The 12,024-nt window shown below is 40.8% G+C and overlaps 1 protein-coding gene across 7 annotated transcripts in view; it reads left to right on the forward strand.

The window, feature by feature from the left end:
- mgat4c (mgat4 family member C) overlaps positions 1-12,024 on the forward strand; it is a 115,826-nt gene that overhangs the window by 63,355 nt on the left and 40,447 nt on the right. For 2 of the 7 annotated variants that reach the window (XM_039807533.1, XM_039807534.1), the window contains one exon: positions 362-445. The exons of the other annotated variants lie outside the window; for them this stretch is intronic. The gene's annotated coding sequence lies outside the window, so the exon portion shown is untranslated. The remainder of the gene's footprint in view (positions 1-361; positions 446-12,024) is intronic. 7 annotated transcript variants of the gene reach the window in all.

Raw genomic sequence — 12,024 nt, forward strand, 5'->3', positions numbered from 1 at the left:
TTAGGGGGCTCTGGAGATTCATCTTCAAAAGTAAGCCACCGGGTAGCAGTGCCTGCCGAGTCCACAGCTGCTTTGGGAATTGGAGGCTTGTTGACTGTTTGTGTGAATGTGTGTTTCTGTAGGTGTGTATGAGTGCGATGTGGGTGCTGTAACTTAGCACAGTATGCGTGCAAACTTTGTAAATCTCAGTTTCCCACGCTCTCTCTGTGTTTGCATCAATATGAGCTGTGCGGATCCCTCAGCTCGATACATTGATGCACGCATACGGTTAGATGCTGTAAATGATGTGTGATCACAACATGTTGCACTGAAAAGCCTCACAGCTGTGGAATAACTTTGGCATATCTGGTCTCTTTCCCAGATACATCTGAGGCAGACGTGTTCATGTGTCCCGTTCAGGCCAACCTGCAGACTTTCTCCCACAAACACATCTGACTTTTACAAGGTAATCTTTTTGTCCCTCCTTTTTGCAACAGAAAAGTGTGTTTTGTGCTAAGTTATACTTTTCTGTCTAGTCCACAGTAGATGCCTCAGATTGCTTTTTCTATTAACACGTTCACCTGCAGAGAAGTGACATTAGAAAAGGTAAATTGAATTGAATCAAAGTCACAGCGCGACAGCCATGAAGACTAATTTGCTTTTAGCGGGGAGTTGTTTTTAACCCTGTTGACACTGACGCGGAGCGTGACTTTATCTCTGGCAATCCTTAAACTTCATATTTGGAAGATACCTCTGTGAAACTGAGAATGCAGAGTGGCAAGACAAGGGTTTATGTTTTCTTTCTTTTTTTTCTTTCTGGCTCCATATTCACACACTGTGACAGATTTGAAACTGCAAAGCTGTGTTTGTGTTGGCTAGACGAAGGAACGCTCCTGCCCAGAGGGTTTATCAGGGAGAGAAAATATTGACCGCCAACAGTTGCACTTTGGTGGTGTTATTGCTTTTCACACTTGTGTGATACAGACAGCAGCCGCCAAGCACAACAATTGTAAACCCGCAGCCATATTGACAGGCGCATTGCTCTTCTGTGCAGGGCAGCACATCCAGCTTATAGTGTTTACTTTTTGGCTTATTGCACCAAACTGCTTTTTTGCGGACAAATAACATAAAAGTGCTGGAACAAGGTGAAAAGGAAAGAAAATACACTCTGTAGGTGAGACGCCAAACCCAGAGGGGTCTCAAAATTTCCTTCTAAATTAAGACTACAAAACACACCGACAAAACAGCAGCAGAATGTGTGTGGGTTGCATGCGTCGGACTCTTTTTCAATATGCATTCCACTTGCTCAGCCAGCCTCTCTGATTATTGGTTTAGCTCGCAGGTGAAGTCAATTCATTAACTCAGTATGAGAGGTTATAGCTCTGACATATCGGCTATCACTGCAGCCGTATATGGGCCTCTGTTATTGTAATTATGAACTCACCAATATCACATTTGTTGGTAAAAGTAAAATTTTTGTCAATACCTCTGGAGGCAACTAGATTATTATAATATAATATGAATTGCATTGTGATGATATGATCATATCATGTTATTGGTTTTACACAAGTTTAAGCAAATAGTTTTATTTGATGTAAAGAATAACACTGGACCACAGTTCGCTACATTGAAAACCAGTTTTGTTATTTTGTATGTAGTCTCGCTTTGTCCACACAGCATTCCGGGATGGGAGAGAAACGTGCTCTGATTTATTGGCATTTCATTAAACCAATCACAATCGTCTTGGGGGTTGCTATGCTCCGCACGGAGCCCCGGTGGTGCTGCAAAATAGCACCGGGAAGGAACTTGTTTTGGTGCAACATGTGTACGTTCAAAAGTTGTTTTCGTCGTGCAACAGAAAGCTCAGATTGGACAGATAGTCTAGCTAGCTGTCTGGATGTACCCTGCAGAGATCTGAGGAGCAGTTAACCAAAGAAATCGGACATCCGGCCAAAAAGAATGACATACGGTGGAATTTCCGGCGGCAACGGGCCAGTCCCGGGAAGTGGAAGGTTGTGGATATAGACTATTTTGTATGTGATGTTGCATACATGGCTTTGAGTCAAGCTTGTGCATTGATCCTGTTAGCAGTAACCATACATACTGTATGGATGGTCTTAGTCGGTTTGATTCATTTTTACCGATAACAAAGTGCCAATATTGGCTCAAATATTACAATTATCTTAAAGTAGTTTTATTTGTGAGCAGATGAAAGTGTTGGTGATACTGCACATGACATCAGGACAATATCGGTAGTAATATGTGATATTATTTTTAAACTTATTTTCGATCCCTATGTATAATAGACAAGGGTTTTGAAAAGCAGTTTCTGTACTTTCATTAGTTGCCCTCATGAATTCCACACTGATGAAGACACTCTGCAACTTGGGTAAACTGCTGTAGCTGTTTTCATTTTTCTAAGCTATAAAATTTTTAAGTGGTCCACTCCAGTGAATGAGACGTTTGACATTTTGAAACGGCGGGGGAATTGAAAGTTTGAATCAGGGATCGAGGTGATCCTCAACATTCTCATCTGCTCCAGTGGCGTGCCAATGTGGGCGTAGATTAAAGATTCATGCAAACAGCTGTTTCTTCTACGGGACAGCGTGGCTCAGAGCAAGGCTGTGTGCTTGGATTTCAAATCAGGGAAGCCTGCAGGAGCCGGGTTTTGAAAGAACATTGCATACAGTGCAGGCCACTGTATGAGGACAGGAAGTTAACACATGCTCGTCACAAAAAAAAGGCAGCTAAAAACTGAGAGAGAGAGAAAGAGAGTGAGAGAGTGTTGGGGGTGTGAATACGTCCTGTAGCTAAGAGAATAGACTGAAAATCAGCTGACAGTCACATCTTTAAAATTTGTATGAAATGTTTTAGTAAAGCTGACCCACATTTGCTAAAACAGACCCATTAAGTAATAATTCACTTCTTAATACTCAGTGAATCCAAAGCCAGAGAATGAAGCAGGTGATGGGATGTCAAATTAGTCATTTCCATATAACACTTTGACATTTTCTGAAATAGACTGTTGAATTGTAAAGCACCGCCATCATAGAAGGCTTTAAGGAAAAGTGTGTTTTCATTGGAGCTGACATTTGTACAATATTTCACGATAGATGCAGTGATAATATATGCCGGCTCCACACAGCGAGCGTGTAGCTGCCATCGTTCTCTCCCCCCTCTTATGACCACATGCGCTCTGACTCTCGTGTTTACTCTCACATTTGTTCTGTCTCATTTTCACTGTCTCTCATGTATCCTGATACGCTCTTTCCTCGTTCGCTCCGGCGTCTGGGGAGACTAGACGCATTGTTGGAAAAGAAAGCTTCATTAAATATCTACAACTGTGCTGCACTGAGACGGATTGAAGCACAGATACAGCTGAAAGCACGAGGCGGATGTGTCTGTGTGCGCTAACGACACAGTACATGATCTTTAAGAGTGAAACATAATTCTCTGTTTCTCCACTGAGACAGGCCATGACTTTCTCACAGGAGCTTTACAGTGACCAGTTTGAATGGCAATGTGACAGGCTTATTGCCAATTTACATCCCACACAAAAGCATTGGCCCACTGAAGGACAGCTCTGAAAATGACAAACACAAAACAAAATGGCGAGCTCCAACCAAATTTTTTTTTTCTCCTCACAGCGTCTAAAAAAAGAAAAAGAAAAAAGACTGAAAACAGCAGTGGCTAAAACTGAAAAAGACGGTGTTTTCAGCAGTCGTCACAACGCGCCACTTTGCTTAAAGCCGCCTGCCATGCTAAGTAATGCGATGGCGAGCTATTCCTGCTGGATATCGCAGTAATAAGCAGATGATCCCCTTTAGAAATAACAGCTGGTTGTGTTTTTCTAATGTTGAGGCTCCATCACCGCCCGTCACTCCTTGTTCATCAGCAGCTGTTAGCCATGCATCCTATTTAATTGCTCTCACTTTCTGCCATAGTGCACTATTTTTCACTGGCACTTATCAGTCGGATAAATGGCTCATAATACAAACATGGTGGTAGTTGAATACAATTTCTGCATGTCTACTTTGTGATTAGTGTTGGGCAAGTTACTTCCAAAATGTAATACATTATACATTACTAGTTGCTGTCATTTGAGAGTAATTAGTTACATTACAATATTACTGTCTTTGAATTCTAATGCTTTATACTACTTTTGCGTTACTTTCGAGTTACTTTAAGCAAAATAACAGCGGAAGTATGACTTGGTAGGTAGCTTGTGAATTTCACCACGGGATCAACGAAGGCTCATATTTATCCACTTTAATAAAAAATATTTTTTTTCATAATATTTTGTATTGTTAATGTGAATCTGCAAAGCAACTAAAGCATTAAAATAAATAGTTAAGTAAAACATACAATAGGCCTACTTGACTCTGAATTGTGGAGTAAAAGTATAAAGTAGGAGAAAATGAAAATATTGAAAGTAGGCCTACCTTACAATTGTATTGAAGTACGGTATACTTTCCACCGCTGATCAATGAATGGTATTACGTGCAGCAAGCCTAAACATTACTTCCCAAGATGTTTATATCTTTATAGCAGCTCGGACACACTGCTGTGTGCGCTGACGTACCGTTACCCGTTGGGACAAAGATGTTAGTCCGTAGTGTCTCTGGTTCTGGCTCGGACCACGGGAACAGTGACGGGACAGCTCGCTTCAACACAGCGTAATAACTCCTGAAAATAATGTCCATCTCGCAAATATTTCTGTCTCTGCAGTCATCTCAACCATCGAATACAGCAACAGGAAATTACTCACAGCTTTTTTTTCTGTGCCGAAGTGTTTCGCGGTGTTGGTGAAGTAAAAAAACAAAAAAACACCACTGAATATCGGGTTAAAATGCGCTGTAACTCACGTTACTGAGATTGTAATGGGTATAATATTTCTGAAATTGTATTAGTAATGCTTTATATTACTGCGTTACAGCAAAAAGGAATACATTACTGTAATTGCGTTACTTTTGTAACACTGTTTGCGGGCAACTTGATAAAGTAGTCAGCAAAACAGAAAACTGGTTGTTTCTGTTGAGGTTATAAGCAGCAGATACTCACTTTGCTGGATGGGACCCAGAATAGATACAGAATGTAGAAAACTGCTGAAGAGATTATCTCTTTTTCATACTCTAGAGTAGTAGGCCTTTATTGTGTGAGGAATTCTAAATGATATCGGTGTTTTTCTATCATCCGATATTACGTTACCTTGACAGATCTCTTAGCTTTTTATGTCAAATTGCCGGAGCATTCTTACATTTTATTTTTTACAAAATTCAGTCACAGAACAAGAACACACTCTATAACGTTTGTGAAGCTTTTAATTTTCGAATACATTTTTAACTGTACCAGGGGGATGCCTAGATCCCTCTAAAATACACTATGCTTGGTGGTTTGGCAGCTTTGTCTATGGACTTAAACACCACAATCCAAAATTGCCTCCAAATCTTAAGAAGAAGAGTTTTATGAAATATTGTCTGCAGTCTGACTAATTTACCTTTAATCTCAGTTTTTTGGCTCAGTCATTCAGGACCAGAGACCGAGGGCTTCTGTCTAGACTAATCACCCACATTAAACACTCACACAGAGACAAATCCATCATAGACTATGTAGAAACAGACTTTTGCAACCATTGAAGTTTGCAGTCTGAAAATCTGAGACATGCTGCCACATTTCTACTTCCTTACCTCATTTTTTCAACTAGAAGATATGCCATTTTCTTATGATAAGGTTATGTAAGGTTATTTTAGGATATTCATAGTCTCACAATACCAGACCTTCCTCCACAGGGCTGCGGAGGAGGTTCTGGCTAGTCCACACAGCATTCCGGGATGGGAGAAAAACGTGCTCTGGTTTATTGGCATTTCTTTAAACCAATCACAATCGTCATGGGTGGCGCTAAGCGCCGGACGGAGCCCCGGTGCCGCTGCAAAATAGCCTCGGGAAGGAACTTGTTTTGGTGGAACATGTGTACGTTCAAAAGTTGTTTTAGTCGTGCAACAGAAAACTCAGATTGGACAGATAGTCTAGCTAGCTGTCTGGATTTACCCTGCAGAGATCTGAGGAGCAGTTAACCATAGTCCTCAGAAATCCACCGGAGTTTAGAATTACAACGCAAAGAAAGCGGAAGGTAACAGACATCCGGCAAAACAAAATTCCAGCAGCACCTGAACAGTCCCGGGAATGAAACGTCGTCGATATAGACTAGATAATCATAATTAAAACACAAGTAGAATTAAAAGTTTAGGGCAAGTGGGTAACAAACTTTAAAAAAAAAACAGTTACAACTCCACATCACTAAATAACATAAACATGTAAAATATCTCCATATAAAAGGGTGGATTTTTTTCTTTAAAACTTGGAAGTACATATTAGAGATGTGTAAAGCTTCCCCCTGGATTGTTGATATGGCACTATCTTTGGCTTACACCCACATGGTATTTGTCTGCAAGCTGGAAACCCACTCAGCGTTCTATATTTCTCTCATTTTAGTGTGAGAGGAGACTCACGGCGCCGACCCCACGGGATGTCGATTCCCACCAATGCTCGTGGACTTACAGTAACATTTGTGCCCCAGTGTCAGGGAAGAGGAGAGGAGAAGCAGAGCGAAAGAGGGAAGACTATGAGCTTAATGTAGATCTGTCATCATCTGGCGGAAGATCAAAAGAGCAGCATTGGCAGGCGGAGCACAGAATCCACCAGAGCCTCCTCTCTATGCCAAGCTCCAGCATCTCTGAGGTAGACGAGCACAGAGGGGCCTGGCTCCAGGCGAGGAGAGTGTGTATCTGCTTTTTGTGTGTATGCGTGTATGTATGCGTGTGTGTTTTTGGGGGCGGAGAGGTGTGGGCACATGCACAATGTCTCAAGGCAAGGATCTAGCACTGAAAATGTCGCCAGAATTACAGAAACAAAAAAGAAGAAGAAGAGAATGGAGAAAGTGTGATGAACAGACACGTTTGCTCTGGGAGGTTTGGGATTTAGAGACGATTGAAGGCAGACACGGTCCTCTCGGAGAGGAGATTGGGAGGAATAAAGACAATGGCACAAAGGGAGAGAGAGATGTAGGCTTTCTTGACTGTACACCTCTGCAGCATTAGTGTACAACTGTTAAGTGAGTCCAAGGCCATATCTAAATTGCAGGCTTCAGAGGTCTGTAAGTGCTTTCTTTCCACTTTAGATACTAGCATGTTTAGTTTTTTTTAGATTATGTTTTAGCATTTTTCTCCAGTGTCGAAATGGGGTAGGGAATGGTATGACATGCAACAAAGGTCCTAAGGCCGAACCCTGGACATTGCAGTTATATGCAGGACTTTAAATTAACTTTTTCGATCACCAGCCAACATGGCTAGTAGATTTTTAAATTTACCAGCCAATCAGATTTTCCACTAGCCAAATTTTTCCAAAGGAAAATAAACCAGATTATGAGTGCCACTGAATACATTTAAGCATCCATGGTTCTTTAAATTGTTTTTACTTGAGTTGATGGCAGATATACATTAAAGTCTTCTCTGGTTCAGCGTAGCTCGTAATCGATTCCACACACGCTAGGCACATATGCAACATGAAACGTCACAACATAGCGGTAATGGGAAATGTAGGATTAGTACTACATGCAGTGTTGCCAGATAAAGATTTCAAGCCAAACACACACAAATCCGCCCAAATTTCTTGGCGGAAAACCAATCTGGAAACACTGCTAAATCGTTTCTACAGCCTGCCGATTCAAACAGACACAGTGTTATTCGCTTTATTCATCAAAAGCCAAATTGGCTAGTAACAGGTTGGCGGGTGTCAATTCAACGCCCTGGTTATATGACATAAACTGTAACCACTCGGCTACCGAGTTGCTCCACCAGCATTAAAGGTCCCATGACATGGTGCTCTTTGGATGCTTTTATGTAGGCCTTAGTGGTCCCCTAATACTGTATCTGAAGTCTGATTGGTCAGTAGGCGGTGCTTTTACACCGCTTGATCTCTGATCTCCAACATAACCTGCTCCCGACCAGGTTAGGCGTCCAGCATGAGTTACCACGGCGATTGAACCCGGTAACAAGTGATCCACCGTCGTGATACAGAAAACCAAATCTTGTTTCGTAGTACAGGCCTCTGGCCTCATAATGAAAGCATGGTTACCTTAGTCAAAGTGCCAAACAGCAGCTACATTACCTTGTTCTAGTTCTGCCTGCAGAGCCTGGTAAAAAAATTGTGTTACTTGTGCTTATTTATTTTTATGTATTATTATTTAATTGATTTTAAGTATTTGAATGTACCTGGATTATTTTAATTTAAGCTATTTTGTAATTAATTAATAAATTTAAATGTATTTTATTGATTGGATGAACTATAGGCTATAATTATTTTGTATTTTTGTCTGTCTGATTGAATGTTTGTGTTAAAAATAAACCAGAAGTTACTCAACAGTTACTCAGTACTTGAGTAGTTTTTTCACCAAGTACTTTTTTACTCTTACTCAAGTAATTATTTGGATGACTACTTTTTACTTTTACTTGAGTCATATTATTCTGAAGTAACAGTACTTTTACTTGATTACAATTTTTGGCTACTCTACCCACCTGCATTTCTGTGTCTGTAGCTACTGAGGAGGAGAGGGGGGGCAAGGTGGAGGTTGGGGGTGTGGCCTTGACCAACTGCCATTTTTCTCATTTGAAAGCCATAATGTCTCTCTCTCATGGGTTGGCCAAATTCTCTGGGCGGGCAAAGCAGAGAAAGGGGAGGTAACCTTGCTCCTTATGACCTCATAAGGAGAAGATTCCAGATCGGCCCATCTGAGCTTTCATTTTCTCAAAGGCAGAGCAGGATACCCAGGGCTCGGTTTACACCTATCACCATTTCTAGCCACTGGGGGACCATAGGCAGGCTGGGGGAACTCATATTAATGTTAAAAAACCTCATAAAGTGAAATTTTCATGCTATGGGACCTTAATGGTTGATTGGGTTCGGTTCACGGTGCACTTGTGCAACTGTGAACAAAACACTGTGTCATTTTTAAATCAAACGAGCACAATTATAGTTTGTGTCTGCATTTGGTTTGCATTATCAGGCTTAATTCTTTGTTCGAGGCCATTACTCAAATCTACAGTAAACAGCTGGTGGGAGCCTTCTAAGTCTTTGGTGCCTGTCTTTTGCACTCTATGCACTTTTTCGTTTACCCTTATGAAAGCAATGTTGGTGACACATCTTTATTAACATTTTCTGTTTTATAATACCCATTTGGGATATCAAGATGCTTCAGCTTTGTTGTAAAACAAGACAGCCAGGGTATTCCAATAATGAGCACTGCTGTGACGTGCACTACTCATGCTAGGCTATACTTTTGGTCTGTACTTCCTTGTTGCTTGGAAATTTGATAGCATGCAACTTTTTGAAACGGTGGATCAAATCCATCGATTGTTCACTGGCAGGTAGAAATTACATTTATACATCACAAAATTGTTTTCCCAATTAGTTTTGGTGACAAGACCACAATCTTTCCCTGAGGCTAACTAAGTGCTGCCAGTGCCTAAAGAAAACTTAGGCCCCTGTCTGTTTCACTGCAGACAGTCACACTAATAGCAACTGTCATCTTGTAATTACCATGAAGAGTGTTTATGCTGATTTCTTTGTGTCAGTTTGTCAAACGAATCACGATGCTAACAGTCTTTTAGTATTGATTTTAAGTCAACTGTAACTTTCTTGTATTTCTTTCGTGCAATTGTCGCTCTGCTGAGCGGCTTTTACTTTATGTTCCATGAGCTCGGGCTTTCAGTTTTAGTTACACCTGACTCGTGGAACAAAAATCAACACTTTCCTGAAATCGACTCACTTGTGCCTTTTGGAAATATTGGAAATCTGATTTGGACTTCTACTTGTAATTGCTTTACATAGTTGTATTTCTTTTGCATCCTGGTTGTCCTGATCTGTTCATCACACAATTGTTTTTCCATTTTTGGAAAGTGTCTTTCTATGTTCTAATGATGGTGTTGCTTCCTTTTTTGTGTTGTTTTCTTTTTCTCTTTGTAACTCAATGTCATTGTAAATGAGGGCTGCCCCTTAATGATCTCTCGAGTGTAAATATAGGTTGAACGAATCAGAATCAGAATACTTTATTGATCCCCTCTGGGAAATTGTTTAGTTGCAGTTGCTCACAGTCAAATCGAAGGTAAAAAATAATAGTAAGAAAAGTGTCAATAAGTGTATAAAGTAAGATAGAGTAACAGAGCTACAGTGCAAGAAATAAAAACGTTAAGTAGATATAAAGTAAGATTAGGTTAAAAAGTAAGATTAGGTTAAACAGATTATGTTGCTAAAACACCGGATTGTGCAAATGCTATTGTAGGACATTGTGAACATAAAGTACAGTGTCAAAATGAATACAGTACAACATAAATAAAGTACAGTGTGAATATACGAAGCAGCAGGGAAAAAATAATAAATATTGCCCATGCAAATTAATTTATGAAGGAATGAATAGATATGCAACCCTAAATGGCAAAATAATAAGCCAGGTTTAGAGGGAACACAGACATGCAGGGTTGAAAAAAACAATCTTTAGGAAGATTACAGACGCTAAAAGGTGAACACCTCCTCTGACAACAAAGGTGTAAGGAGAACACTCGGTACATGTTTATCTCTACAGCTCAAAGAGTTTCTAAAGAGAAAGATGCCGTGTTAAGAAATCACAGCCTGACCTCGCCAATCCAGTCTTAGTGTAGAAGTACAAACAACCAAATCAAATTGAGTGAAGATGCACAACATCTCTCTTCTAAGGTGTTTTCTTTGTGTGTGTGTGTGTGTGTGTGTGTGTGTGTGTGTGTGTGTGTGTGTGTGTGTGTGTGTGTGTGTGTGTGTGTGTGTGTGTGTGTGCGCGCGCGTGTGCGTGAGCGTGCGTGTTCTTGCGTTTCCCCGAACTCAATGTCAAACCTATTTCCAAACCACTGATTCAGCTAGTTGTGGAGATATACAGCAGTGCTGCCAATGCTAACCTTTAGAGATTACGGTGACATTAAAAGCTGCATATGGCGAGTGGGGAAACCCGACCACTGTGCGCTTCATCTGGTTCAAATGTCTCCTCTCACCTCGATCAGCAAAAGTAATTACGGAAAACCACTGTGACATCTCAGGCTGCGCAAGAGAGGGGACGATTCCGTCATATAGGTCATTGAAATACACCCATCTCTCTGAGTAAGGGGGAGATAATTATCTTTTCGTGCGGAGATGCAGCATTGAGGGAGGAGCCCCCCCTCCCCCCTCCGCTCCTCAAAGTGAAGTGTCTTTTGTACCAGCAGCCTTGAGGGACTCAGTCAAGAAACTGACACTGCTGTTAGCATGCTCGGGGCTAAAGAGATGTATCGTTACAGCGGCGCTGTCTCTCTCTGCAACTGGGGCTTCATTAATATGTCGGCAAACATGTGTTTGGTCTAGATTTCATAATGTATTTTTCCGGTCACTGGGTAGATATGGAAATGACATGCATATTGGCAGTGTCACTGCTACAGTAGTCACAGGATGTCAGTTGATTAATAGCCAGGGCATAACAAACAAGCATGTTAATGGGCAGCTCACACTTTCCTCCCATAATGATAATAGTAAAAATAATAATAACAAAGCTCATTTGGTACGCTGTTTTGGTCATCTTGCATGGGTTCTATTTCCACTGTGTTACATTTTCACATCTATATTTACTCGTGATGAAACCAGAAAACTAAGAGAGTGTGCTTTTGATTAGAAAATATCCTAACAATCAGAGCATTCATTTGTGAAATAGACAAAAAAAAAACTGTTCTCAGAAAGATAGACAAAGCATTGCATTGGCCACATTAAGTGCCCAACCACATTGTGAAAGTCTGCTTGTATGTTTAAGCTCTGTGACTTAGATAAAATCCCACCCTGTTTCCCATGCTTGAAGCAACCATAATCCTCGTGAAAGTGTTTTCCTATTTTCTTTTCTCATCTCCTTGTCACGTTTGTGTTGTTGATATGTTTTTGTTTGAGTGCTTTACCTAGCAGAGGGGTCCTGCAGCCCCACAGCTGACCCTGCTGTTCAGA

This window comes from Perca fluviatilis, chromosome 8, assembly GCF_010015445.1.
Source record: "Perca fluviatilis chromosome 8, GENO_Pfluv_1.0, whole genome shotgun sequence".
NCBI classification, from domain to species: Eukaryota; Metazoa; Chordata; class Actinopteri; order Perciformes; family Percidae; genus Perca; species Perca fluviatilis.